The sequence below is a fragment of the Capricornis sumatraensis genome, chromosome 10, assembly GCF_032405125.1.
Source record: "Capricornis sumatraensis isolate serow.1 chromosome 10, serow.2, whole genome shotgun sequence".
Lineage (NCBI taxonomy): Eukaryota > Metazoa > Chordata > Mammalia > Artiodactyla > Bovidae > Capricornis > Capricornis sumatraensis.
Genome location: NC_091078.1, coordinates 4830274 through 4855998, shown reverse-complemented (window position 1 = coordinate 4855998; position 25725 = coordinate 4830274). Strand labels below are relative to the sequence as shown.

At 50.4% G+C, this 25725-nt stretch overlaps 1 protein-coding gene across 1 annotated transcript in view; it reads right to left on the bottom strand.

The window, feature by feature from the left end:
* Positions 1–25725, bottom strand: part of GRID1 (glutamate ionotropic receptor delta type subunit 1) — a 685207-nt gene that overhangs the window by 447440 nt on the left and 212042 nt on the right. The gene's annotated exons all lie outside the window — the stretch shown is intronic.

The following is a 25725-nucleotide window of genomic DNA, read 5'->3' as shown; positions in this document are numbered from 1 at the left end:
ATGAAATAGGTTTCCAAAAGTGCTAACAGAGAGGATCCTTCTCCAAAAATGACAAACAGTAAGTGAAGGATGAAAGCAGGAGAGAAATACAGATTGATGGCAACTGGGGCTGAGCTAGGATTGGGGGGGGGGGGGGGGTGATGGTGGAATCTGCCAAGGAGCTCTGGCTCCAGATCTCACCTCCTCCTCGCCTCCTAATGAGGATGGGCCTTTTCTGCAACAGAAAAGTGATGCTGATGAAGATGAAAGGCCAATTTTCACCAATGTGTTTCCTAATGATACATCATGAGAACCAGGCGCCTCGGGGATTGTGAAGCGTGGAGGTATCCTGAGCATTCTTCTCCCTGGAGCTGGCCATTCTCAGAGCCTGGGGACTTTGTCTACAGGCTTCCTACTGGCCAGGGTTACCCAGAAATGAGGGGGGGTGGATAAGGAGAGACACACATTTTACAAGAGTAGAAAACACCCATAGAAGTTGGGTATTCAAGTAACCAAGACTCAGAGGCTCTCGTTGACCCCAGACCTTGCAAAAGACCAGACATTTAGCTTCTGATCTGTCCAGTGCTTGTCAAAGTCAGTCTCCTAGGATCCAAATCCTGGGCAATGATACCCTTTCTGCTCCCACTCTTGCCTTCTTATAGGCTCATCCCACAGAGCAGCCAGAGTGATCACTGAATGGAAAATAGCCCGGTCACTGTCTTAGAAAAACCCTCTAATAATTTCCCATCACACTTAAAATGACTTCCTCACCTGGGCCTCAAAGCCCAGAGCCTAGAAGGTGTACCTTCCCCCACCTCTCTCACCTCACCTGGTCACTCTCTCCTCTCCTCTCACTAAGGTCTAGCCATACAGCCATTCTCTCTCTGTTCTTCTAACCAGTCAGCCTTTATTCCCATCTCAGGATCTTGGCGATGGCAAAGGTCTCCCTTACAGAAGCAAAGGCCTTCACAGGTCTGATTCCATCACACAGGTCTTAGCCCAGAAGTCAAAAGTGGCCCCCAGTCACTCCCGATCAATGTCATCCTGTTCTGGGTTCCTTATAGATATTGTTTGAGACCATCTTGCTTTTTGCCTCTGCCTCTCTCCCGCACTTAGAATGTAAGATGCATAACTGTGGAGAGCTCACTCGTCTTCTTCCCCACCACACCCCAGCACCTAGCAGAGTTGCAGAGCATCCGACAGAAAGCAAGGACTCAATAAATATTGATGGACTAAAGATCAGTAGGAAACTGGTGGGGTTTGGTTTACCAAGAGGACCACAGGGTGAATGCATATTACCTTCAGATAACTGAGGGACTGACATGCGAGAAAGAGTAAAACTGTCATGTGGCCCAAAACACTGATCGAAGACCAATGAGAAGTCATAGGACAGATTTTGCCCAACATTAACAGGAGCTTTCTCACTGTTGAGCTGCCCAACAAGAGAATGGGTTTCCTCAGGAGATGGTGAGCTCCCCATCTCCGGAGGCGTGTAAGCAGAGACCACCGCTAGTGTCCATGAAGTCGAGAGATGAACATTCTTCTGTGCTCCTGAGTCCACAGCCATCACCAGCACCCACTTTGGTTTCTTCTTTCTCGATCTTATTCTCCTGTCCAGATCATAATTCTCTGAGCAAGGGCGGGAACTCTCTCCAGCTCCACAGTGCCTTGCACAGGGCAGGGCCACGGTGACAAACGGAGCACGCCTGTCACCAGACACGGAGGGAAGCAAGTGGGCCTGATACCTTCTAAGCTGAAAGCAGGAGGCTCCAGGCAGGGCTGTCTCCATGGGGTCCCAGGTGGAGCTGGGCACCTTCCTGGCAGGGCTAAGCTTGTGGCCTGTGCCTTCATCCAGGAGAGGAGGTGGAAGAGGAAGAGAGGCCATCACAGAGAAACAAAACCTGCACTCTGATCACTTATCTCAGTCAGGCTTCCTCACAGCCCTCGGAGGGGCTGACACGCCTTGCAGCCCCAGACAAGGAAACTCAGGCTCAGGGAAGCCAGGCTTCTGGTCCAGTCCTAGAGTGGGTCCAGGTGATGCTGGAGCAGAGCTCAGATCTGAAGGATGCCAGGACCTGCAGTCCTGACCTTGACCCCCAACGGGACAGACACTTCCCTCCCAGTTTTAGGCCGTCCAGTTGGAAACAGTCTCGACTCATTCTGCCTTTTCCTCTCCTGGTCTCCTGAGAAACTGAGGCCCATTGGATCTGCCAAGTCGAGCCCGAGTCAGAATCACATTCAGTTCCCTGTTGGGTCAACCCGGCTCAGGACGGTTCGGAAAGAAGCTAGTGAGATGAGTATATTCTCATGCCCCTCCTCCCAGCCCTGGGCAGGCACAGGGCTCCTTATGCACACCACAGCTTCCTTCCCGTCACCTGGGACAGGCACTCACGCGGAGGCACTCAGAACCTATGCGCCAGGACAAGTCAGGTCAGAATACTCCTCCCTCCCGGCCCACTAAAAGGGACCCAATGTTGTTGTTGCTATTGAATCACTCAGTTGTGTCTGGCTCTTTGCAACCTCATGGACTGTAGCCCACCAGGCTCCTCTGTCCATGGGATTTCCCTGGCAAGGCACTGGGATGACCCAGAGAGATGATATGGGGAGGGCGGTGGGAGGGGGGCTCAGGGTTGGGAACTCATGTACACCTGTGGCAGATTCATGTCAATGTATGGCAAAACCAATACAGTATTGTAAAGTAAAAAAATACAAGAAAAGAAAAGAATTTTTGCCGTTTGCTCCCCCAGCAGATCTTCCCAACCCAGGCATGGAAACTGCGTCTCCTGCGCTGGCAGGCAGATTCTCTACCACTGAGTCACCAGAGACGCCCTAACAGGAACCCAATATCAGCCACTGTGTCTCGTCCACCTCCTCAGGCTTCCTGGGCTGATTTGTAGGCTTTTGTAGGATAAAAACAGGAGCAGAAAGAAGGAGGAGCAAAGAAGAGAATCAAGAGCACAAGTGGACAATAAAAGGCGACGTGCGCGCAGAATCTGGGGAGACGGTGGCCACGAGGGACAAAGCGGGAGAGAGAAAGAGGACGAGGGTTCTAAGACGTGTTACCGCGAGCTATGAACTGGATCTTCTGACAGTCTTCAAAGGATTCAGTAAAGAATTGTTAAGCACATGTTATGTTTCCTGGTGTTTTCTTTTCCTAAAGTGACTCAACACAGAGACTGGGACACGGGGCACCACCAGTGATACTTGGATACCAATGAAGGAAACACTAGTCTCCAGTGATAGTACCTCTGACTTACTTACTATGTCAGCCATATTTAGAATGAGTCACGCAGAGAAACTTAGCCCCTTATTCATCTCACAGTAAAGTCTATTACTCTCCCCAGCACAGAAAGAAAGACTTCCGGTGAAAATTTTGAAACTGTAAATGGCTACTTTTGTTCTCAACTATGAAAGAATATGTGAATATATGTAAATATGTTAAATAAATTTTATTGGTCATGTTAAAACATTTTTAAGCAGATAAAATAAGTAAGTAAATGAGAACCCCAAGTCCATTGTTTCACTCACAAAGACACAAGTCTCTCCTGCCTGGGAGTGAAATTTTAACAGCCAACACTTCCTAGGTAAAGATCTGCCCTGTGCTAGGCACCTATTTACATGCATTAACTCTTTAAATCTTGACAGCCATCTAGGAGGTAGGTAATAACATTACCTGCACTTTACACGTGAGAAAAGGGAGACATTCACCTTGGGTCCCACAGTTAGTAAGTGCTGGAGCCAGAATTCCAGCTCAAGAGCATGGTTCCAGACCCACGTGCTTAGCTACTCTACTGACCTGGGCAGAGGTCCAACCTACCTGCCGAAAAGGACTGACGGAGCAAGCTACCCCCAACACGGGGTTGACCCCATCCCAGCTGCTCCCGTCAAAATGAGCCTGGGGGTTGCTACCCTGAGAGGCTAAAGCACGTGTGTATCTCCTAACAGCTCAGGGTTAAATGGCAGCAAAGTCAACCAAATGCAGTTGTCACCTTCTTGGCTATAATCCGCAAGTATTTACAAAACTTTATTTCACAGAAACACAACAGTGGCATGAAAAACAGGTATTTGGAAAGACAGCCTCCAATGTTGAGGCTAAGGCATGTCTGCAATGCCTCTATCCCCGGAATCTGTCAAGCTAAAGCTCCAAAGCAATAAGGCTGCTCTCTTCCCTTCTCAACAGAGCCTTCAGGGAGGCGCCCCAGGGGAGAGAAGCTGCAAGGGGCAGGGCTGGAACCTCCAGCAAATTTAGGTTGTCTTGGAAGCCATGAGGCTGGAGACTGTGTATGGCAGGACGGTACGCACAAGGGACAGGCTTCTGAACGGCTGAGAATGTGTCTCCCTCATCTTTCCATCTCTGGAGATCAGTGCCAGGCCTGACACACCGGCAAAAGTCAATATGCAAAAGTGCTTGAGGGTCTGACTTAAGTTGAACTGAATGGCCTTCTCTGCTTCATAGAAAGAAGAGCGTGGCAGCTGCAAGACAGACCACGCGGCGAGGGCTGTGGCTCACAGAAGAGGACATGGAGCACAACCCCCTACTCCTTAAGTGTGGGCTGCACACAGTGGCGTCTTTCCAAAAAGGACAGTATAGGAAAAGGGAAACGAAAAATAACTATGGTGAAGAAACTTGACCAACACAACCTCAGCCAGGTGGTCAAGGTCAACGTCAATGGTGATCAGTCATGCTGACAGCATGCTTCCTGGGTGAGATGTGAGCGGAAGGGCACTCTGTCTCTGTGCTCTTCTTCCCCTAAATCCATTTGTTGTTGTTCAGTTGCTAACTCGGGTCTGACTCTTTGGGACCCCATGGACTGTAGCCAGGCTCCTTTTCCCCATGGGATTTCCCAGGCAAGAATACTGGAGTGGGCTGCCATTTCCTTTTCCAGGGGATCTTTCAGACCCAGGGAGGGAACTCATGTCTCCTGCTCGGCAGGTGGATTCTTTGCCACTGAGCCTCCTAGGAAGCCCTCCGCTAAATCCATAACCCCAACCTGATCATGAGAAAACATCAGACAAATCCCAACTGGGGGACACGCCACATCATACCCAACCAGTGCTCCTCAAAACTGTTAAGGTCATCAACATCAGGGAAAGTCTGATAAACTGTCACAACCAAGAGGCGCCTAAGGAGACGCAATGACTAAAGTGATGCGGTGTCCTGGACGGGAACCTAGAGCAGAAAAGGCACAGCAGGAAGTCTGAGTAAAGCGTGGACTTTAGTTACTAAAGATCCATCGGTAATGGCTCATTAATTGTGACAAATGTGCGACACGGATGAAATACGCTCATAATGGGGGGGAACTGGGTGTGGGGTGTATGAGAACTCTCTGTGCCATCTTCGCCCTTTTTCTGTACATCAAAACCTATCCTAAAATTAAAAGTTTATTTTTAAGATTTGGAGCCTCATCCTGAGTTCTGTGCTTCCAAAATAGTCCTCACAAGTGTTCCCTTTTCCCCAATTATCCCTGCCTTCATCAGGGCGATGTCAATGCTCACCCAAATATTGGCACCACCCTTCCTCCCTGGCCCCAGGCCCCCACCCAATCCACCCAGAGCTTTCAACACCCTCACTGGGATGGCTCCCACGGCTTCAGGGTTGATTCCAGCCCCCGGCACGGTATCCAGAGTCTTTTCACTTCCTTGACTCCTATTCTTCCTTTAAGTGTCTACGGTACGTTCCCGAAAAAGCTGTCCCTCCAGCCTCCTGGCCTCCCTCTCAAGCTCTTGTACCTGCTGGTCCCTCACCTGGGATGTCTTTTCCCCACTGTTCACCCTGGCTGATCCATGCCTGCCCTTTGAGACTCAGTGCATACATTATTTCCTACAGAAAGCCCTCTTTGACCCCCTATGTTGGCTTTGGTGAACACCCCAATCCTACCTACACTGAAATCTGTCCTATATTGCTGATGACTGCCTATCTTCCCTGAGGAAAGCAGGCACAGCGCTCTCACTCATGTATTTTTAGTGCCAATTTTCACCAAATGTTTATTCAATGAGGAGTAAGTCACTAGGGGAAAAAGAGGGGTAAAAAAACAGAATCACAGAGAGCATTCCAGGTCTTTTGGTCCTGGGTTTTAAATGACAAACTTTATTCTTCAGAGTCCCATTATCCTCACTAGAGCCCTATGTAACGGCAATGTAATGGATTACTAGATTTAATTATAGCAGGATAATTAATGTCAAGGTATTGCCAGTTTGGACATAACTATCACCTTCAATGTGACTATTTTCTACCTCTGTGATGCCTATGCTTGGAAAGACCAGTTTTTGATGAGAAGTACCTTTATCATAGGCAAAGCAATGCCAAGGAGAACATCTGTTTGCCAGCTGCCACTGTCCTCCAGGAAGCATGCCTCCACCCTGGCTTCAGGCTGGCTCATGGCACCCCTGACCCTGATATGAGCCCCATCTCTTACACACCCAGGCACAGACCACCATACCTGGACGTGCACTGGCTGAACCAAGCACCTTAGGCAGAGGAATTTCTCAAGGGCTCTCTCTGGGACCCTTGGGAGGTTCCCAAGTCTCATTCTTTCATGACCTCCACTTACCTTCATTGCAAGAGGTAAGAAAATCCATGAGAAGTGAGGGACTCTCAGAAGCTAGGTCAAGGCAGAAACAGTACGGCCAGCTCAGGGAGGGGATGGTACAGGTCTTGTGGACCAAGAAGGCCGCACCCTGGGCCTCCACCCCAGTCAGGCCCTCTCCTTCAGCCGCTCACAAGCCTGGCTCTGGCGCTACCCTTAGACTGATTGCATTCTGTGCCTTGACAAAAGAACATCCTTTCCCATCAGTTGCCTTCAAGCTACTCTCAAATAGGACCATGAATGTTCAGGCCACAAAAGCCACAGGAAGGAGGGTCCCACCCTGGCCCTGCTCTCTCCCTAGAGCCAGCCAGGACTCGGGAACAGACAGGTCCAGGCTCCCTCCTGACTTGCGGGAACACTTATGCTAGCGCCCTGAGCTGCCACGGAAGAAATTCTCCTCCCCTAAGGCCACCATGTCGTGAGGAAGCTCAGACTAGTGTATTCAGAGGGTCCACGTGAAGAAGGAGAGGTGCCCTGCCGGCCTCCAGCTTCTCCTTCCCCTCACTCCCCCGTGTCTGACACGGCCACTGTCTGACTGGAATAGCAGGACAGACTTCAATTAAAAATCGCCCAGCTGAGCCCTTACCAAATTTCTGACCCAAGGAAAACATGAGAGATAATAACATGATTTTTGTTTTAAGCCACTTAGTTTGGGGACGGTTCATCACACAGCAATAGATAACCAGAACAAAGATCCAACATCAGAGCCACTGTGGCCAACAGTCCATGGATCCTTCTTCCAGCAGCCAAAATCAACTCCCACGTCTCACAGCGGCGCTGGTCCCACCAGGGAACAGAGAAGGATGTTCCAGTGTACTGGTGCTTCTGCTCAAACGTCTCCCTGAAACATTTACTCACACCCCACAGCCTCAAGGCCGGGAATTCCCAGGCCCCATTAACCCCACACAGTAAGGATTGCTTGCCCATACCTCACTCCCACCCACTAATTAGCAATGTAATAATTTTTTTTAAAAAAAAGCACCTTTGAGGACACTGTGATTGGGCTGAGACTTCATGTCTCCAAGGAAGACAAAGGTGGTACCAAAGGCTACAGTTCTGATGGGCAGCACAAACTGCGCTGCCATTCACGTCAGCAGCAGCACCAGCATCATCATTACCATCTTCACAATCACCTTCATCCTCCTCACTATCACCACCACCATCATCATAGCTACCATCATCACCACCATCACCTTCATCATCATCATCCCCATAACCCCTATCAGTTCTCATTCCAATCCCAAAGAAAGGCAATGCCAAAGAATGCTCACACTACTGCACAATTGCACTCATCTCACATGCTAGTAAAGTAATGCTCAAAATTCGCCAAGCCAGGCTTCAGCAATACGTGAACCGTGAACTCCCTGAGGTTCAAGCTGGTTTTAGAAAAGGCAGAGGAACCAGACATCAAATTGCCAACATCCGCTGGATCATGGAAAAAGCAAGAGAGTTCCAGAAAAACATCTATTTCTGCTGTATTGACTATGCCAAAGCCTTTGACTGTGTGGATCACAATAAACTGAGGAAAATTCTGAAAGAGAAGGGAATACCAGACCACCTGACCTGCCTCTTGAGAAATCTGTATGCAGGTCAGGAAGCAACAGTTAGAACTGGACATGGAACAACAGACTGGTTCCAAATCAGGAAAGGAGTACGTCAAGGCTGTATATTGTCACCCTGCTTATTTAACTTCTATGCAGAGTACATCATGAGAAATGCTGGGCTGGAAGAAACAAAAGCTGGAATCAAGATTGCTGGGAGAAATATCAATCACCTCAGATATGCAGATGACACCACCCTTATGGTAGAAAGTGAAGAGGAACTAAAAAGCCTCTTGATGAAAGTGAAAGAGGAGAGCGAAAAAGTTGGCTTAAAGCTCAACATTCAGAAAACGAAGATCATGGCATCTGGTCCCATCACTTCATGGGAAATAGATGGGGAAACAGTGGAAACAGTGTCAGACTTTATATTTTGGGGGGGCTCCAAAATCACTGCAGATGGTGACTGCAGCCATGAAATTAAAAGACGCTTACTCCTTGGAAGAAAAGTTATGACCAACCTAGAAAGCATATTCAAAAGCAGAGACATTACTTTGCCAACTAAGGTCCACCTAGTCAAGGCTATGGTTTTTCCTGTGGTCATGTATGGATGTGAGAGTTGGACTGTAAAGAAGGCTGAGCGCCAAAGAATTGATGCTTTTGAACTGTGGTGTGAAGACTCTTGAGAGTCCCTTGGACTGCAAGGAGATCCAACCAGTCCATTCTGAAGGAGATCAGCCCTGGGATTTCTTTGGAAGGAATGATGCTAAAGCTGAAACTCCAGTACTTTGGCCACCTCATGTGAAGAGTTGACTCACTGGAAAAGACTCTGATGCTGGGAGGGATTGGGGGCAGGAGGAGAAGGGGACGACAGAGGATGAGATGGCTGGATGGCATCACGGACTTGATGGATGTGAGTCTGAGTGAACTCCAGGAGATGGTGATGGACAGGGAGGCCTGGCGTGCTGCGATTCATGGGGTCGCAAAGAGTCAGACACGACTGAGCGACTGAACTGAACTGAACCACTATCAGCAGGAGCATCACCACAGTACTGCCAGGGACATTTATGGAGCGCTTGCTAAGCACCAGGGACCATGCTAAGAACTGCAAATGCCCTGTCTAGTCAGACTCTCACCACATTCTCATGGTGCTGTCCTGCTACTATCTCCATCTTAAAGATGAGCAGACAAAGCTGTAACTTGCTCAAGCCACCAGCCACAAAGCCAGTGCTGGGATTCTAACCCCAAATGCACTAACTCCAAAGGCCACGCACGCTTCAACTGCTCTGGCTCCTCTTCCCTCAAGCCCACTCTGAATTGCTTTAGAAAATTTCCACTGGAGAACCCAGACCCCTCAAATGCAACCCTGCAGTGCCTCAGTCTCTGCATCTGGAAAGTGGGAATCATGACAACAGCCTGGCTCTGGGCAGAATGTCAGACCTCAGGGACCCTGTGTCATGAAAGGGGCAGGGGGACGTCATTTACTAATCACCTGCTCTAGGCCAGGGAACACGGGGCGCTTCCCACACATTGTCCATTTAAACTTCATCAAGCTCTAGGGGTGGGTAGGGATCAATTTCCCTATTTTACCAGTGACCCCAGATTTAAAGAGCTTCCCTGGTGGCTCAGCTGGTAAAGAATCCACCTACAATGCGGGAGACCTGGGTTTGATCCCTGGGTTGGGAAGATCCTCTGGAGAAGGGAACAGCTACCCACTCCAGTATTCTGGCCTGGAGAATTCCATGAACTGTATAGTCCATGGGGTCACAAAGAGTCGGACACGACTCAGCAGCTTTCACTTTCACTTTACAGCTTTGGGACAACCCAGAGGGATGGGGGAGAAGGCAATGGCACCCCACTCCAATACTCTTGCCTGGAAAATCCCATGGACGTAGGAGCCTGGTGGGCTGCAGTCCATGGGGTCGCTACAAGTCGGACACGACTGAGCGACTTCACTTTCACTTTTCACTTTCATGCTTTGGAGAGGAAATGGCAACCCACTCCAGTATTCTTGCCTGGAGAATCCCAGGGACGGGGGAGCCTGGTGGGCTGCCGTCCATGGGGTCGCACAGAGTCAGACACAACTGAAGCAACTTAGCAGCAGCAGCAGCAGCAGAGGGATGGGGTGGGGAGGGAGGTGAAAGGGTGGGTTCAGGATGGGGGACACATGTACACCCATGGCTGATTCATGTCGATGTATGGCAAAAACCACCACAATATTGTAATCAGCCTCCAATTAAAATAAATTAATTTAAAAAAAAAGACTGAGTCCAGCTGTGTAACTCCCAAGCCGTTGTTCTTTCTGATGTCCCCACTGTGTCCCAACCTGAAGGAGGGTCATACCTGCCACTGGGAAAGGCCCCTCTGTCTGACCATGTTGAAGAAGCGGGGTCATTCCCTGTACGTTCACTGAGAGGGATTAATGAACCCAGGGTGTGTTTGCTCTGCCTTCCCTGGGGCAGGCAGCCATTCTGGGCCTGGTTCCATCCTCATAGGAAGAGACACCAAACAACTAGAAGGGGACACACAGCCCCAGCGCAAAATTCTCCCTGTTCATCGTCTTCCTGGCTCTGGAGCCCCTCTGGGTACCAGGCTAGCTTATTCCACCGCTTCCCTTCTTTTGGAAGCTAAAACTAGCCAGACTTGAAAGGACAACTCCCTCAAAGAAAGAAAAGGTCATAATTTTTTTTCAATTGGTCACTGAATTAAATGTGCAAACAGTGTCCCCCATTATATAGAAAAAGTATTTTTCCCCATTTTTAATTTGTCTCTGAGGCTTCCCATTCTGCATAGAGTATAGCCTCATCCCCTGATTGGACTGACCCCATGGGGTTTGAATACATGGAGAACCCAGTGGAAGTGGCATGGGGGAAGCAGGCAGGCGAAGGAAGGACCCAAGAGCACACTGCCCTCCACCCGCCCCACCACACATATGCACACAAGTATACAACAGCAGTTCAAATCGGTGTGCATATTGGCACATGTGCAAACAAGCAGAGGCCGCCAGGGGAGAGGCCTGCACAGGCTCAGGAGTAGTCCTGCCTGACTCTCATCAGGTGACTGAGGAAAGGTTAGCCGTGGTTGGGTTTGAATTCCCTGCTGAAGGATAGAGGAAAGATGTTCCCGCAAAGAACATGTCCTCTCAGCCTTTCCAGAAGGAGAATCCTTGGAGCAGCAAGGCAGGCCCATATGCACACACATTAATAAAATGCAAAGCTCTTTAGGTTGATTACTTGTTCCTTGCAGGAAGCGGACACAGTGGCTGCCAGAAGGCTACACTCACGCTTGTGAATTTGCTTCGTAAGACATGAAGCAGAGGCCTGTCTAATTCCCACACCAAGGGCCCATACAAGGAGCCCCATGCCAGCTCCAGTGCCCTCTCAGTGGTTCCGGAGGCCACTCTGTGCTCGGATCCTGGACCCCTTCCCACATTCAGCTCCCACCCCCCAACCCTTCACCAGGCTCACCCTGCACCAGGCACACCCTCCTCCTCACTGATCCTCCAGTGTGTGCCAAGCTCATTCCAGCCCCAGGACCTTTGCACATGCTTTCCAACTGCTGAAACTGCTCTTCAGTCAGATCTTGCTTAATGGCTTCCATCACATCCTTATCGTCCTCCTTGGACGCATCAGCTGTGATCAGTGCAACCAAAATAGTGTCCCAGCAAACCACTCTCTTTTTACCTTGCCTTATCTTTCTTCCGGGAGGTTAGCACTAACTAATTACTTCGGGCTATTCCTTGATTTTTTTTTTCAGTGTCTCCCCACTGCCTCCACTAGAATGTCAGCTCTTTGAAACCAGAGACCATGTGTGTCTCAGTCCTTCTGTAACCCCAGTATCTAGAACAGCCGGATGCATATTAGCTGTTCGATTACCATTTAATCCACTTCAAGAAGAGCACACCGTTACCTGAAGAGGAACTAGAGTCGTAGAGGGCGCAGCATCCCAGGGGAGCCTGGTCTAAGCAGATCTCATGCATTTACTGCCTTGAGCTATAGGCTCACTTTTCAGGTTTTCCTAAACCATGTCTCACTTGCAGGAAGGGACCAGCCTCACCTCTCAGTTGCCTCCCAGTGCTCAGATAGAACTGTGCAGAGTAGGAGCTCAGAGAGTCACCAAGTACATTAGCCAGGCTTTGAAGAAATTGACCAATTCCCAGTATCACATTCAGGAACCCCCAGGGCCCTGGAGAGCTACCAGGCCCACAAACAGGACGCTGCCAGCTCTGGGATAAGCAACTAGCAGCAGTAGTATGGGGTGGTGTTAGGGGCCAAACCAAGACTATGAGCCTCTATCTAAAGAGTTGACCTCCAGACCCTTAATTAGCATTTAACATGGACTTTGAAAAATGATGAATAATAAATCTAAGGACTTCCTGTGGATCCTAAGGCCAGTCAGCAAAACATGGCAGCAAGCAGCAAGGGCAAGAAGAATAACAGATACACAGAAAGTGGGGTACCTTGAGGATCCAGGGGGGGAATAGGAACTCAGAAACACTGTGCTAAGGATGACTGTCAATTCCTGGTGAGAAAGTACAGGGAAAAGAGAGTGGGCTCACTTCACCCCAAGCCCATATTTTACTACGCTGAAGTTGACAGTATATAAGCCACGTCAGACATTGCCACTCAGCAGTCTGCAAGTCTTATCAGCCCTGCCACAGGCAGAGTTGGCCAACAGAGAGCTTAAAAATTTAGTAATTCGTTGCCAATGTTTAAGAATTAAGAGATTTCACAGTGAAGTCCAGGTTTCTGCCTCCTCTCGAGACACAGAAATCAGTGGCTGCAGCAGACCTTCACGTGGGAAACTTATCGGAGCCTGAGCATCCCTTCCCGGAAAGAGGTGCCCACAGGCGCCACTCTCCGCTCTTCTCACGGTCCACCTGCTCTGTGCTTAGCTATCCCTGCCTAGATGTTGTGGGCACGCAGGTTTGTGATTTGTGTTATACCTGGCCGACATTCCAAATGACTTTAGCGATTCTTTGGATGGTGTTTGGCTGAGACTGTAGAACCAACCTGGGCCACTGGGGTCAAGGGTGGAAGTGTCAGTGGCTCAGAGGAGCAGTGCTATGACAGCCTTCCAGAAGGATGGCTCCTCATTCCCTCCACATCCAGATGCAAAGCTCCGGGAGCTGTGTAAGCAAGACCAGATACAGGGAGCACCCTTTGGAAAGCAACATGTGACAGCATTATCCAAGAGTGGTTCCTGTGGTTGCCTGAGTTGGGTGGACCCATCTGACTACCGCAGAGTCACAAGGAAGGAGCGGACACGGCACCCTTCCCCACACGGAGGCATGGTGCCATCTCTAGTCGGGGTCTCACAGTTGGGTACCCATTCTCTTGCTCATAACTCTTTTGGAGTGTGAATTTTCTCTCCAGTTAAGCTTGGCCACTCCTTGGGGGTAGGGCCTATATCCTTCTCCCCCAAAGCACCCACTTGGCTGCCCTTTGTGGGAAGGGGCCCATGGTGCCTTGGTGGTGGCTGGCCCCCGGACAGGCTGCTGAAGGAATCCCTCTCATCCCAAGAGTAGAAAGCACCAGCAGCTCTCCCTACTTCCATCAGCCCAGCAACCAGCAGTTCTGAGAAGCCACGAGGGCTATGCATCTGGGATGGGCCAGCAAGAGCCCAGATGGGAGGTGCCCCTTGTGCTCCCGCCCTGCTCCTGGGCAGGATCAGACCCATCAGGAGCACTGAGGTGTCCTCTCCTCCTCCACACCCCCATGGATGCCAACGTTCTCTCTAGCCAAGAACTGGGCCAAGCATGCAGTCCTCAATTCCAGCTGAGCTGGCTGAGGCCCCTGAGGGCTTTATCACTCTCTGCTAGCCCCATTCGCCATCATCTCTGGGTGTACCCTGTATCTGGTCTTCCCCACATGGCTCCCGGAGCTTTGCATCCTGATGTGGAGGGAATGAGGAGCCATCCTTCTGGAAGATTGGTCATAGCACTGCTCCTCTGAGCCACTGACACTTCCACCCTTGACCCCAGTGGCCCAGGTTGGTTCTACAGTCTCAGCCAAACACCATCCAAAGACACGGGGAAGGTATTACTATCCCAGTTAACAGACCAGTGAACAGCTCAAAAAGAGGACATCAATTTTGAGCTGGGATCTCACTGTGTGTCTACTTGCTCCAAAGGCAATGCGCCTTCTTCTGTGCTATTAGAAGCCTTAGTCCCTGAAGATGCACCATTATGTCCCCAGTTGAGCATCTAAACACCTCCAAGAAGAGGGGACTAGGTTTGGGATGGAGGGAAGAGGAAAAAAGGGAGCTGACCTTCAGGTCTTCTGCCTGGCTTTTGTTACTGAAATTAAAGTGCTTCTGGCCTGGAATCTCTCATATGGTAGGAACCCAAAGCCTTCCCTCCCTGCCTGCCTATGTGCTGAGGCTTTACGTGTGGGGCTGAGGGACGCACACAGTTATCGCCTAGAAGACATTTCCTTCAGTGTCCTACTCGTATCTAGTTCTTTCCCCTCGCGCCTTCACATTCGTCTCCCCCAGCATCTCCATTCTCCCTAATCTCCATGTCTCTAACCGTGGACCACAAACCTTGTTCTTTGCTTTCTCCCTGCCATCATTCATGGATGCAGATACCGAAGACGTGTGGGTAACACACCAGAGGAAGGAAGACACCATGCCACCTTGTACAGAAAAGAGCTGAGAAATGAGTACGAGACACACCTATTAATGGCCCATCAACCATGCCCACACCTCTCCTTCAACCAACTGACCCAGCAGCAGGTCCCCATAAGCACCTCTGATGTCAACCACCAGAGCATTTCAAAATGTAGAATGTTGACCTTGCCCAGAGTCGTAGAAGATGTTTTTCTCAGCACCTCAGTGCCTCATAGCTTCACATCTCCTCAGACTTGTCCATCTCCCCATTGCAGCTAAGTCGCTTCAGTCATGTCCGACTCTGTGCGACCCCATAGATGGCAGCCCACCAGGCTCCGCCATCCCTGGGATTCACCAGGCAAGAACACTGGAGTGGGTTGCCATTTCCTTCTCCAATGCATGAAAGTGGAAAGTGAAAGTGAAGTCGCTCAGTCTTGTCTGACTCTTTGCGGACCCCATGGACTGCAGCCTACCAGGCTCCTCTGTCCATGGGATTTTCCAGGCAAGAGTACTGGAGTGGGGTGCCATTGCCTTCTCCAATCTCCCCATTAACACACTAGTTACTGGACACCTTCTGGTGGCCACCTGTGTGCTAGACCCTGTGAAAGAGGAAAAGTGGGCCTCTATATCCCAGAACATTCCCCATGCTTAATCCCTGGAGTAACCTGTGAGTCAAGTATCATTAACTCCTTTGCACACATAGGTAAGCAAAGCTCAGAAAGATGCTGGGACAGGAAATGGGACAGAAGCTGGACCAAACCTGCTTGCAGAGCTCTTCTGTGTCCCATTAGCCACGCTACAGAAGGGTTAGGCCAAACGCCCTCAGGCTGTTTGGTGAATAGAGGGTCTCTAGGAGGACATGCTTACTGGTGCCAAGGAGAGAGGCACGGGCGGCCTGTCCAGCCCCTCACACTCTCTGCAGGTGAGTGGGCAGAGACAGGACCATGATGGGGAGGGAGGGAGCCCTCCTTCCCCAGATAACTCTCAGAGGCTATCCAGTCCACTTCTGGAAGCCTACCCTGCCTGCTCCTCAGTGACGATTCTCACTAAGTCCACCATTCAACGTATTCTAGGAGGAGAATGGACTTCACTTTGATCTGTCAGAGGCAGCAAGTCTCCTCCCTCTCCCAGTGGCATATAGCAGAAGAGAGCTGGGCTGTGAGTCAAGGAGTTCTGAATTCCCATCCCAGCTCTGTCACCCTACCTGTGGGAGCACTAGAAAATCCCTAAATCCCCGGGCTCCAGAGCACAGTGACAACCCTTCCTCTCCAGCATTGCTGAGAAGATTAGGTGAGCTCATGGGTCCACATAAGCAAGCTTGATACAGGCTTTTTTTTTTTTTAATTTCTCCCATGGTTCCACACCCTCTGCCTTGCCACTCTGACCCCAAAGTCGAGCAAGGTCAAAACAAAGTCAGGGGAAGGAGGCACGTGGCCCCTGTCACACACAGACCTGCCTCCTAGGAAGCCCACGTGGGAATGGTAGCAGACTGCAAAATGGCCCCAACTCACCCTCCTTTACTGTGTCCACGCCCTTTGCAACAGGGCCTTGCAGTTCCCCCAAGAGTTTTCCCCAAGGCCCCCTCCTGCTGCTGCTGCTGCTAAGTCACTTCAGTCGTGTCCGACTCTGTGCGACCCCATAGACAGCAGCCCACCAGGCTCCGCCGTCCCTGGGATTCTCCGGGCAAGAACACTGGAGTAGGTTGCCATTTCCTTCTCCCTCCCCGGGCCCTTACATCCAGGCTGACCTGCTGGCAGAAGCCACGATGCGCCAGGTCTGAACCCAGACCTCCAGCAGCCCCGAGCACCTGCGTTTGCTCTCGTGAAACTCTGCTGGTGCCCTGCAAATAAGTGTGGGCCAGCAACTGGTGATGAGAGACCCGGAGCCTGGTGCCAGACTACCACAACTCACAGCCAGCCAACCACCATCTCAACCCGCCAGCCCCAGCTGAACAGCCAGCTGACCGCAGATGCACAAGCAAGCCCAGACAAGATCAGTCGTGTCTGACCCCAGTCTGCTGACCAGGAGACTCACAAGTACGAGCATTATCGTTTCAAGACGCTGAGCTGGGGGCTGGTTTGTTACGCTGCACCAACTAACTGATAGAGAGGCCTTCTCTTCTCCAAGCCGACTGGCACCTTGAGCACAGAAAAAGCAGATGACCGAGATCGAGTTCCCGATGGCACCAAGCGAGGGCTCCATAGGGTGGCACAGAGACAATGGCTCCAGATGTGGGCTACACAGCGCAGGCAGCTTCTCTGAGATGAACACCACGGAGTCACCTCGCCGCAACTCTGCCTCTCTAAACATCCCAGTCTTCCTCTGGCTTCCCGCAGTGCTGAGGAAATGCTGCCTCTTCCCCACTGGGCTCCCCACCCAGACGTTCAGCCAACAAAGGGCTGACTCACCACCTCAGGGGAGACCTCCCCAGGCTCAGCACCCTGGGGGTTCCCGGAGCAGAAAGGGTAATTGAGTCATTCCACTGCTTCAGGCTGCTTCCCTTAGTGAACGCCTATTTCTCAGGCCTGCCACCTCCCCAGTCCCAAGGGCTACCTGCTAATAAGCCACAGAGACTCCTGCAGGGAGGAAACACTTGACTGGCTATGTAATGGCCCACAAAGGAAGAAAAGAACACCAGGCGTCTCCAGCCCCACCCTTCAGGTTTGAGATCCCTCTCTTCAACCCAGGAAGGAGCAGACAGCTGAGTAAGGCCTCCCTGAGTATCGCGAATGGGGTGGCAGATTCAACATGTAACTTGAGATAGTGTTAGGACCAAACTGAAGCCAGGAAAGGCTCTAAGGGGCAGGCTAGGCCTGAGGTTTAGTCTCTAGGAAAGCTGAGGCACTGAGAACTCCCGCAGGCAGTGTAGGCTCGACCAATCAGAAAAAATCCCTGTAGCCCCCCCGCCCGCGCCAGACCTGAGCCAATCCGGATAGGGATGCAAGGTTAAAAGTCCCGCGCGTGCGAATTGTTTAACCAATCAGCTATGCTGTTACAGGAACACAGAACCGTCTGTATAAAAGTAGATGTGACTCAGAGCTCGGGGCTCTTGTCGGATTCCACTGTGCTGGATGAGACCTGGGCCCTAACTCGAGCTAGCAATAAACCCCTTCATGCTTTCGCATTGCTGTGGACGTCTGATTCTCTCAGTTTTGGGGACTCGGACTCTGGGCATAACAACAGAAACAGCACTTAAACAGAAAACAAACTCCAGGACGTCCAGCATCATTCAAGCATTTCCCTGGATGAGTGTTTGGATGGCCCTTTGAAATTTAAAAACCAAACATTAAATTCTTTCAAAACAGTCTCTTACTCAGGTGCTCCTGCTTGGCCTGAACGTTCAGATTGTTTACTCTGTCCACTGGGTAACTGAGCATCTAGAGATTATTTGCTTGGAACAGACGTCAGGGCTGAAGGGAGTGCACCCTGCCTGCATGCCTTTGAAAACAATCATTCATGGACCCGGAAAGGCCATTAAGAAAGATGAATGTGTCTGCGCTCCTGCTCTCCTGGGCTCCTAGGCCTCCTGGGAAGAGAGCTACACAAAGGCTCGCAGCATGGTGGAGGGGGGCAGGGGGCGGCCATGCAAGAGTGCCCGGGATGCTGCAGGCCCTTGCAGGCCCGGGACAGCTTTCCCAGTACGCACAGGTTTAGGAAGGATGAGAGGAGTGTGGGGACAGAGAAGGGAGGGAACAGTGGTCAGGACACAGGCCCTGGTGGGACAGCTCTCTGCCCTTCCCTGTCTTGGCCAAGCCAAGAATTCCAGCTGTTTTGAACATCACTGAGCTCCAAATCTGCCAGAATATCTCTACCAAATATCTCTTCCTCCTGAGCTCATTTCTAAGAATTTCTAAGGAAAAAAAAAAAAGGAATTTCTCAGACTCATTGCTCTTTTGCTACAGTATGAAGGCTTTAAAATCCGTAAACAGTGGGATATAATTAAATGCAAATGCAGGGCCACATTTAAAAATTAATCTTCTATAATTAATTAGTAATTTTAAACATTCTGATAAGTGATACTTAAATGGCACAGAATTATCCTAGTTCTGAGTGATAAAGTCATCTGCTGAAGATTTACCATGTTGGAGTGAGAAATATTTGCATATATCATGTGGCACAACAGAACACCACAATTATTTAATTTACCTTTGCTATGAATGTATTAAAAAGTGCCATCTTTATATTCAAATTGTGGGCTCAAACTCACTCACTGCAGCAAACTCTGAGAAGCAATTGATTCGAAGCCAGGCATTAACCCTGACTGTGCTTCTCAGCTCAGTCACTCAGTCACGTCTGAGTGCAGCACGCCAGGCCTCCCTGTCCATCACCAACTCCCGGAGCTTGCTCAAACTCATGTCCATCGAGTCGGTGATGCCATCCAGCCATCTCATCCTCTGTCGTCCCCTTCTCTCCCTGCCTTCGATCTTTCCCAGCTAGACTGTGCTCCTAGTAAAGATTAAATTGGCCTCCAGCCACACTCGCTGCCTGGGAAGCCAGTCCTGTGTGGGGTGGGGAGGGATGTTGGAAGTGGGGCTGTCCACCATTGTCCCTTCATATTCACCTCCTCCTCTCAGCCAGGGAGAAAGACAATCACCACTCCCAGAGCCATGGGAAGCTGTCCCACCAACAGGCTATTCGGCTCGCTGTCCTTTCTCCCATCCTTCTCGCTGCAGAAGGAGGCTACAGAGATCATGTTAACAGCAAAGGCAACTGCCATCAGCTGCAACCGTCACTGAGCGCAGCTGCTTCTCTCCCAGCGTTTCAGTGCCTTCCCCAGACTGCTCTGCCACCAGCAATGCCTTTCAGGATGTGTGTGTGTGTGTGTGCATGTGCGCGCACTTGCCTGTGTGCCCAGGTCAGTGCCTCTTGCTAGTTAGTCTGAGGGTCTGCTCGTACCCGTGTATGTGGCTGGTTGGCTATTATCACTCTATCAGCCCGTGTCCGTGTCCGTGTGTGTGTGTGTGTGTGTGTGTGTGTGTGTGTGTGTGTGTGTCCAGTCGTCCAACCTGTCTGCACTGTTACTTATTGCCAGGCCTCTCCTGAACCACTCGCCTCCCTGCACGCCACTCTTTCCTGGGGTACCACATGCCACCCACAGGTTACAGTCTACGCCATTCGCTGACCAAGGAACCAAGACCAGGCCAAGGCAGTATTGTGAAGCAAACTTAAGCCTTCCCAAAAGCAGAAGTTTTAAGATCAAAGCCCTTGCGGATGAGCTGGCCAAGGACTTGAGGACCAGCCCAAAATAGGCAACTGAGGCACATACGAAAAAAACAAAACACAGCTTTCTACTGAAGGTAGGAAATATAAAATATCCATTCGTTCATTCCCTCAACAGCCACTGTGAGCCAAGACTGAGCTGCTCTCGGAAGATAAAACAGTGGACACACTCAGTCCCTGCCCTTGAGGAGGCCACACTCCTGTGGGAGGAACAGGCCCCACAGAGCTGGACGGTGCGTGGACGGCAGGGCGTGGACAGCGTACAGTGCCTGCCTCAGGAACTGTGAGCAAGCAGGGGCAATTCTTCTCCATAAATGCTCAAGATCGCTTAATGTTTCTACTTTTCCCAGTAAAACAAAAGAGACAGGGAGGGAGAAGAGAGAAAGAAAGAGAATACAAAAGGAAAGAGGGAACCCCGGTACAGTTACAAACAGAAGCAGAGAAACGATGGATGAGAGCTGGAAGGACAAAGTCCTGGAGTCCCCCACGCACACCCAGAGGACGCCCTGGTGGAAGAGAGCCCTGAGGCACCCCTCAGTCACCAGCGCACACGCCCAGCAGGACCACTGCCGCAAAGTAGCCACAGTGTTATGGCAGGTCTCCAGGAGAAGGTACGTCAGTGTGTTTCCAGCTAGTACTTGATATGGTTCCTGGTCCATAGCAGACACCCAATCTGTACTGGATGGATAGATGACTGTGTGGATAGACAGACAGATGGATGGAAGGACTCACGGATGCATGGACAGGTGGACGGACAGATGGACACCCGGACACATGGATACTGACACACGGATGGATAGAATCTCCTCCAAGAAGATGAGATGAAGCCCAGGGCCAAAATGGACTGTGGACTGGAGTGCTCTGCGTCAAACCTGACCTGGAGAAGAAACAACAGTAAGACATTCACATCCCCCAACAGAACGGGGGCTAAGGTTATAGCGGCCACAATAGCCACTGACCTTGAAAACCCTGGAAAGGACCCCAAGAACAAAGTAGTCCTGAAGTTCAGATTTCCCGCCCCTGGACTAGGGAGCCCCTTCCTGTCGCCATCTCAGCCTCAGCCTCACCACTGCCTGCCCACTGCTGCAACCACGCCACACGTGACCCTGAAGACACTGGGGCTCTCCAGAGCCCTGTCTCCAGCCTCATCTTGACCATGAAACTAATGAGATTTCATTCCTAGAGATCCAGACCCAGTGTCCCTCACTCCAGAGAGGCCCTAGCCCCCTGACCACTCCACTTCTCCTGGACCAGAGGGCATAGCTCCAACCTCAGAGCTCTCACAGAACCTGGTCCACACCTCTGCTTTTTATAGGTGAAGGGGGCTGTTAACACCTCTGTCCTCCCCACCAAGCTGGGGGACCCATGAGAGCAGAGACAGCGGCTTTAGTACCCACCACAGAACCTGGCCTGGAAAAGGAAATGTTAACCAAGTCCAGTATTCTTACCTGGAGAATTCCATGGACAGAAGAGCCTGGTGGGCCACAATCCATGGGGTTGCAAAGAGTCAGACACGACTGAGTGACTAACACACACAGAACTTGGCCCAGCATCAGACTCATTCAATGCTAGACAAATGGAAGAAGGAACTCCTTTCCTAAACACAAGTTTGCAGCAAAGAGAAAGCGATATGCAAAAAATTAATACGTCCAAGGTCATGGAATTATTACTCCTTTGTATATAAACTAAATGTGCTCTTTTAACTCCTAATTAACTCCTTATTCCAGCCGTTTTCAAACATTTTACACTGTGAAACATATATTTTAATAAGTACACAAACTGAACTTAAACTACAAAAGCTCACAGAAGGACATTAAAGAAAGCTTCAAAAAAAATGAAGAAATACATGTTATTGAATAAGAAGTATTGTAAAGTTACTATTTCTTCCAAAATTAATCTATAAATCCAAAGCAACTCTAATCAAAATACCAGTTTGGGGGGATTTCACAAATGAATTAAATGAAAGCTATTAAAATATTTCATCTGTTTGTGAAAGAGAGAGAGAGAGAGAGAGAGAGAGAGAGAGAAAAGGAACTTCTGAGCAGAGGGCAGGGCTCCAGTGGCCAGGAACAAGATCCCTACCCTCAGCCCCTCTCAGCAGCTGTCACCTGGATTACTTCAGGACTGCCACAGCCTTCCCTGGCTGGTGGTTTGGGCTGACAGGTTACATTGAGTATAGCATCAGAGATTGCTGTCACCATCCTCCAGAATTCTGGCTCAGCAGGCAATGGTCTGGAGAAGAACTGAGGCTCACAATGAGTCCAGCTCAGTCCCCAGTTAGGGATGACTGGGAGGTGCCACCTCCGCTCACTAAGGGAGCCCCAGTGCTGAGCCCACAGAAAGCTCCCCTCCATGGCCTGGGTCCTCACTGCCCACCCAGGGCAGCCTCACAGGGGTCTCCAGGTCTGGAACTGGGAGGCCAGAGTTCCGTCACCTCTGAGCCTAGTCTCCCCAAGGAGAGCCTTAATGCACTGATGCGGTAATTGTTAAGACCGTGATTTTTTAAAAAAGAGATCTCAGAGGGGGAAAGGTGGATACAGCACTTAGAGATAAAAGCTGAGGGAAACTTGAGATGCATGCGTGCCTAGTCATGTCTGACTCTTTGTGGCCCGGACCCATGGCCTGCACCCCACCAGGCTCCTCTGTCCATGGGATTTTTCAGGAGAATACTTGAGTGGGTTGCCATGCCCTCCTTCAGGGGATCTTCCTGACCCAGGGATCCAACCCAGGTCTCCCATCTCCTGGACTGCAGGCAGATTCTTTACCACTCAAGCCATCAGGGATAGGGCCTGTTATATGAGCCCACAAGGCCCCACAAGCAGACTCCAGTGCCTTGGCCTACAGCACTTGATGACTCACCCGCCATCAAGGCTAGATTCCCCAAGCTCACAGACCCTGGTCAAGGTAGCCCCTTGCAAGTGGGATCACAGATGGGCCAGCAGTGCACGGGCTCCCAGGCCAAACCCCTCGCAGGGACTGAGTGTGCCTGGACACTGGACAGGGAAGTGGCTCCCAGCATAGTATATGAACAGCCTGGCAGGGCCCGGACAGCCATGCCCATGTCATGTAGAATTTGACATTTACGACCGTGAAGATGACAGTCCACCTGACAGATTCACATGTAACAAAATGTGAAAGAGTCAAGCAGAACCCTGTCCTCCCTTACTCCCATCAGCCAGGCTCTGAGCAGGGAAGGGAAGGACTTACCGCTGGGAGGGCCACCTCACCCACCCCCACTGTAACTGGTCCATCCCTGACTGTCTGATACCAGCACGTCATCAACAGGGTGAGGGTGGTCAGGCCATTGACTTCCCCACACCGTTTTATCTTTTGTAAAATTCAGGACGTGCCCTGGCAGTGGGACACCCTTGTGAACATCCTCTGTGCTTGTCACCACAAAGAAGAGGCTGGGTTACTCTGCTTGAAAAGCCCAAGCAATGCCTGGGAGCAGGGAATAAAGGTTTTGTTCCAGGACTGGCATCATCAAGTCTCTCTTAAGGGACCTGCTAAGCTAGCCAGCCATTCAGGTCACGTTCACCTCCACAGTCCAGACTCCTTCCTCTGCCACGCTTAGTAGATGCACTAAAATTCTTTGAGCACAAGCACCCTAAGAACTTCCACCAGACCCCAGACAGAGGCAACTGAATTATACCTTCCCCCATGAAACCAGCACAGCCGAGTTTTACCCAATACAGTAACGTCTACGCTTGTATTTTCTGTATAGCATGGATTCAGTTTCAGGATCACCTCAATAAAGCACGTAGTGCAATAAGGCGAGTCACACAAATTTTTCGTTTCTCCAGATATATAAAAGTTACATTTACACCATACTGTGTTCTATTGTCTGCAATAGCATTCTGTCTAAAAACACAGTGTATATACTCTAATTAAAAGATACCTCATTGCTAAAAGATACTATCATCTGACAGCACAGGGTTGCCCCAAAACGTCAATTGGTAAAAAGCACAGTATCTGGGAAGCATAATAAGCTGAGATGTGCCTGTAGTCATACAGAGCAGCATGGCATACAGGGGCTTTGGAGAGGGTCAGTCTGGACTTGAGTCCTGTTTAAACCCTGATGGCTGCTTGTGTGACTTTAAGTCATTTAACTTCTTCAGCTCCAATTGCCTCATTTTCAAAGTGTGAGGATTAGAGAAGGCACACAGAATGCCAGGCTGCAGTGGGCACCCAGGGAATGATGGCAATCCCTCCTCTTGACAGCAGGTATATGGCACCAGAGACCGACTCTGAGGGGCTGTCCTACCCCCACAGACTCCTGCCATCTCTCCCTCCTTGTCATTCTTGCCCAATATTAAGAGCAGCACTCTCCGGGCAACCCCAGCTCTGCACACCCAGCAAAGTAAAGGCTTTGCAAACAAGGTCTGGGGGATCAAGAGGCTGACCGGCCAAAGCCAAGTCATGTGCATCAACCCTGCAGGAGTTTGCGTAATCAACCACTTGGAAATGCTATCTTTAGGCCCATCTTGGTTCTGTGGTAAATCCTTGTAGGGCCTAGAAAGAGAGTGGGGAGCTGAACTCCTCTGGAAGAGAAATGCTGAATGTGAACACTGTATGAGCCTGATGCTTCTTGAGAAGCTCTGTGTCCGTCACCCCCTCCATCCCTACTTTCTGATAAAGATACAGAAGTTTCAGAGGTGAAGCAAATCACTCAGGGTCACACAGAGCCAGAGCAGGGAGCTGGACTTGACTCCAAAGTCCTTTACCTCCAAAACCAATGTTTTTCCTACTTGCAAGCAAGGAGAAGAGGCAAGGGATTGGTGAGAAGAGGGAGGGGTGGAGCCTGGCGCCACTAGCAGACACCAGCCCAGAGCAGACTCTGAGAGCGGATGGAATTCAGCAAGGAGAAAAGCTTTCCTAGGAGCAGACACTGGCCAGGACACGGGTAGGAACGGTCTGAGAAAGCCTCGAACGCATTAGTGCTGCTAATCCTCGCCTGCCCATGACTGGCCTGAGTCACTTCATACAGGGAAATGTGTTCTGGTGAAAATGCCAAATGCCGCCCAGACCTCACAGTCTGGCTGGACCACCAGCATGATCCGGGGCCCGATTAGCCCAAAGCAGCATGGCGGCCAGCCAACTGCATGAAATTAAGCATTCCCGAATTTTAAGTTCTCCAGCAGTGGGCTTCGTGCTGGCTCCTGATACATGAGGTAGCATTTTGAGTAATAATTAATTAGAGGGGAAAGCAGAAGAAGCAAGCAAAGGACATCAAGTAGAATTAGTATAATTCTGCCATTCACTTCATTTAACATTCAGAGAGGGCCAACAAAGTGACTGGGGTTAGAAAGAAAGCTGCAGGAAGCGTTCGGCAGTGCCCTGATTCCTTCAGACCACTGCTGCTGCCAGCCTGGGCCCTGAAACCCACCCAGGCCAGAGAGGCAGGAGTCCAACTCCAGACTGTCACTTCTTTGCCTTCAGATCACCGGGTCCCACCAATCAATTGGCTCACAGGGTATTTCTAGCTGTCTCTTCCCAAACACTTGCAGGCCCTGTCTTCATTAGAAGGTCCTAACCCCTCATAGAGGTGTTTAGAAAAAAAAATCATTGATTATCCCAGGCCCCAAAAAAGTGAGCACATGTGCAAGCATATGCAAGCGACACCTCGTCCAGGTGTGAACACATCCCCGAGAAGAGCAGCCCACCTCTGCAGAGAGCTGGAAATCTGTTTTATCTCTAGAGGCTTACACCTGTCAACAAAGAGAGGAAACTTAAAAGGAAACAAACAGCAACAAACAAAGGCCTGAGTTTTGCCACAGAAATCCCTGGCAGTG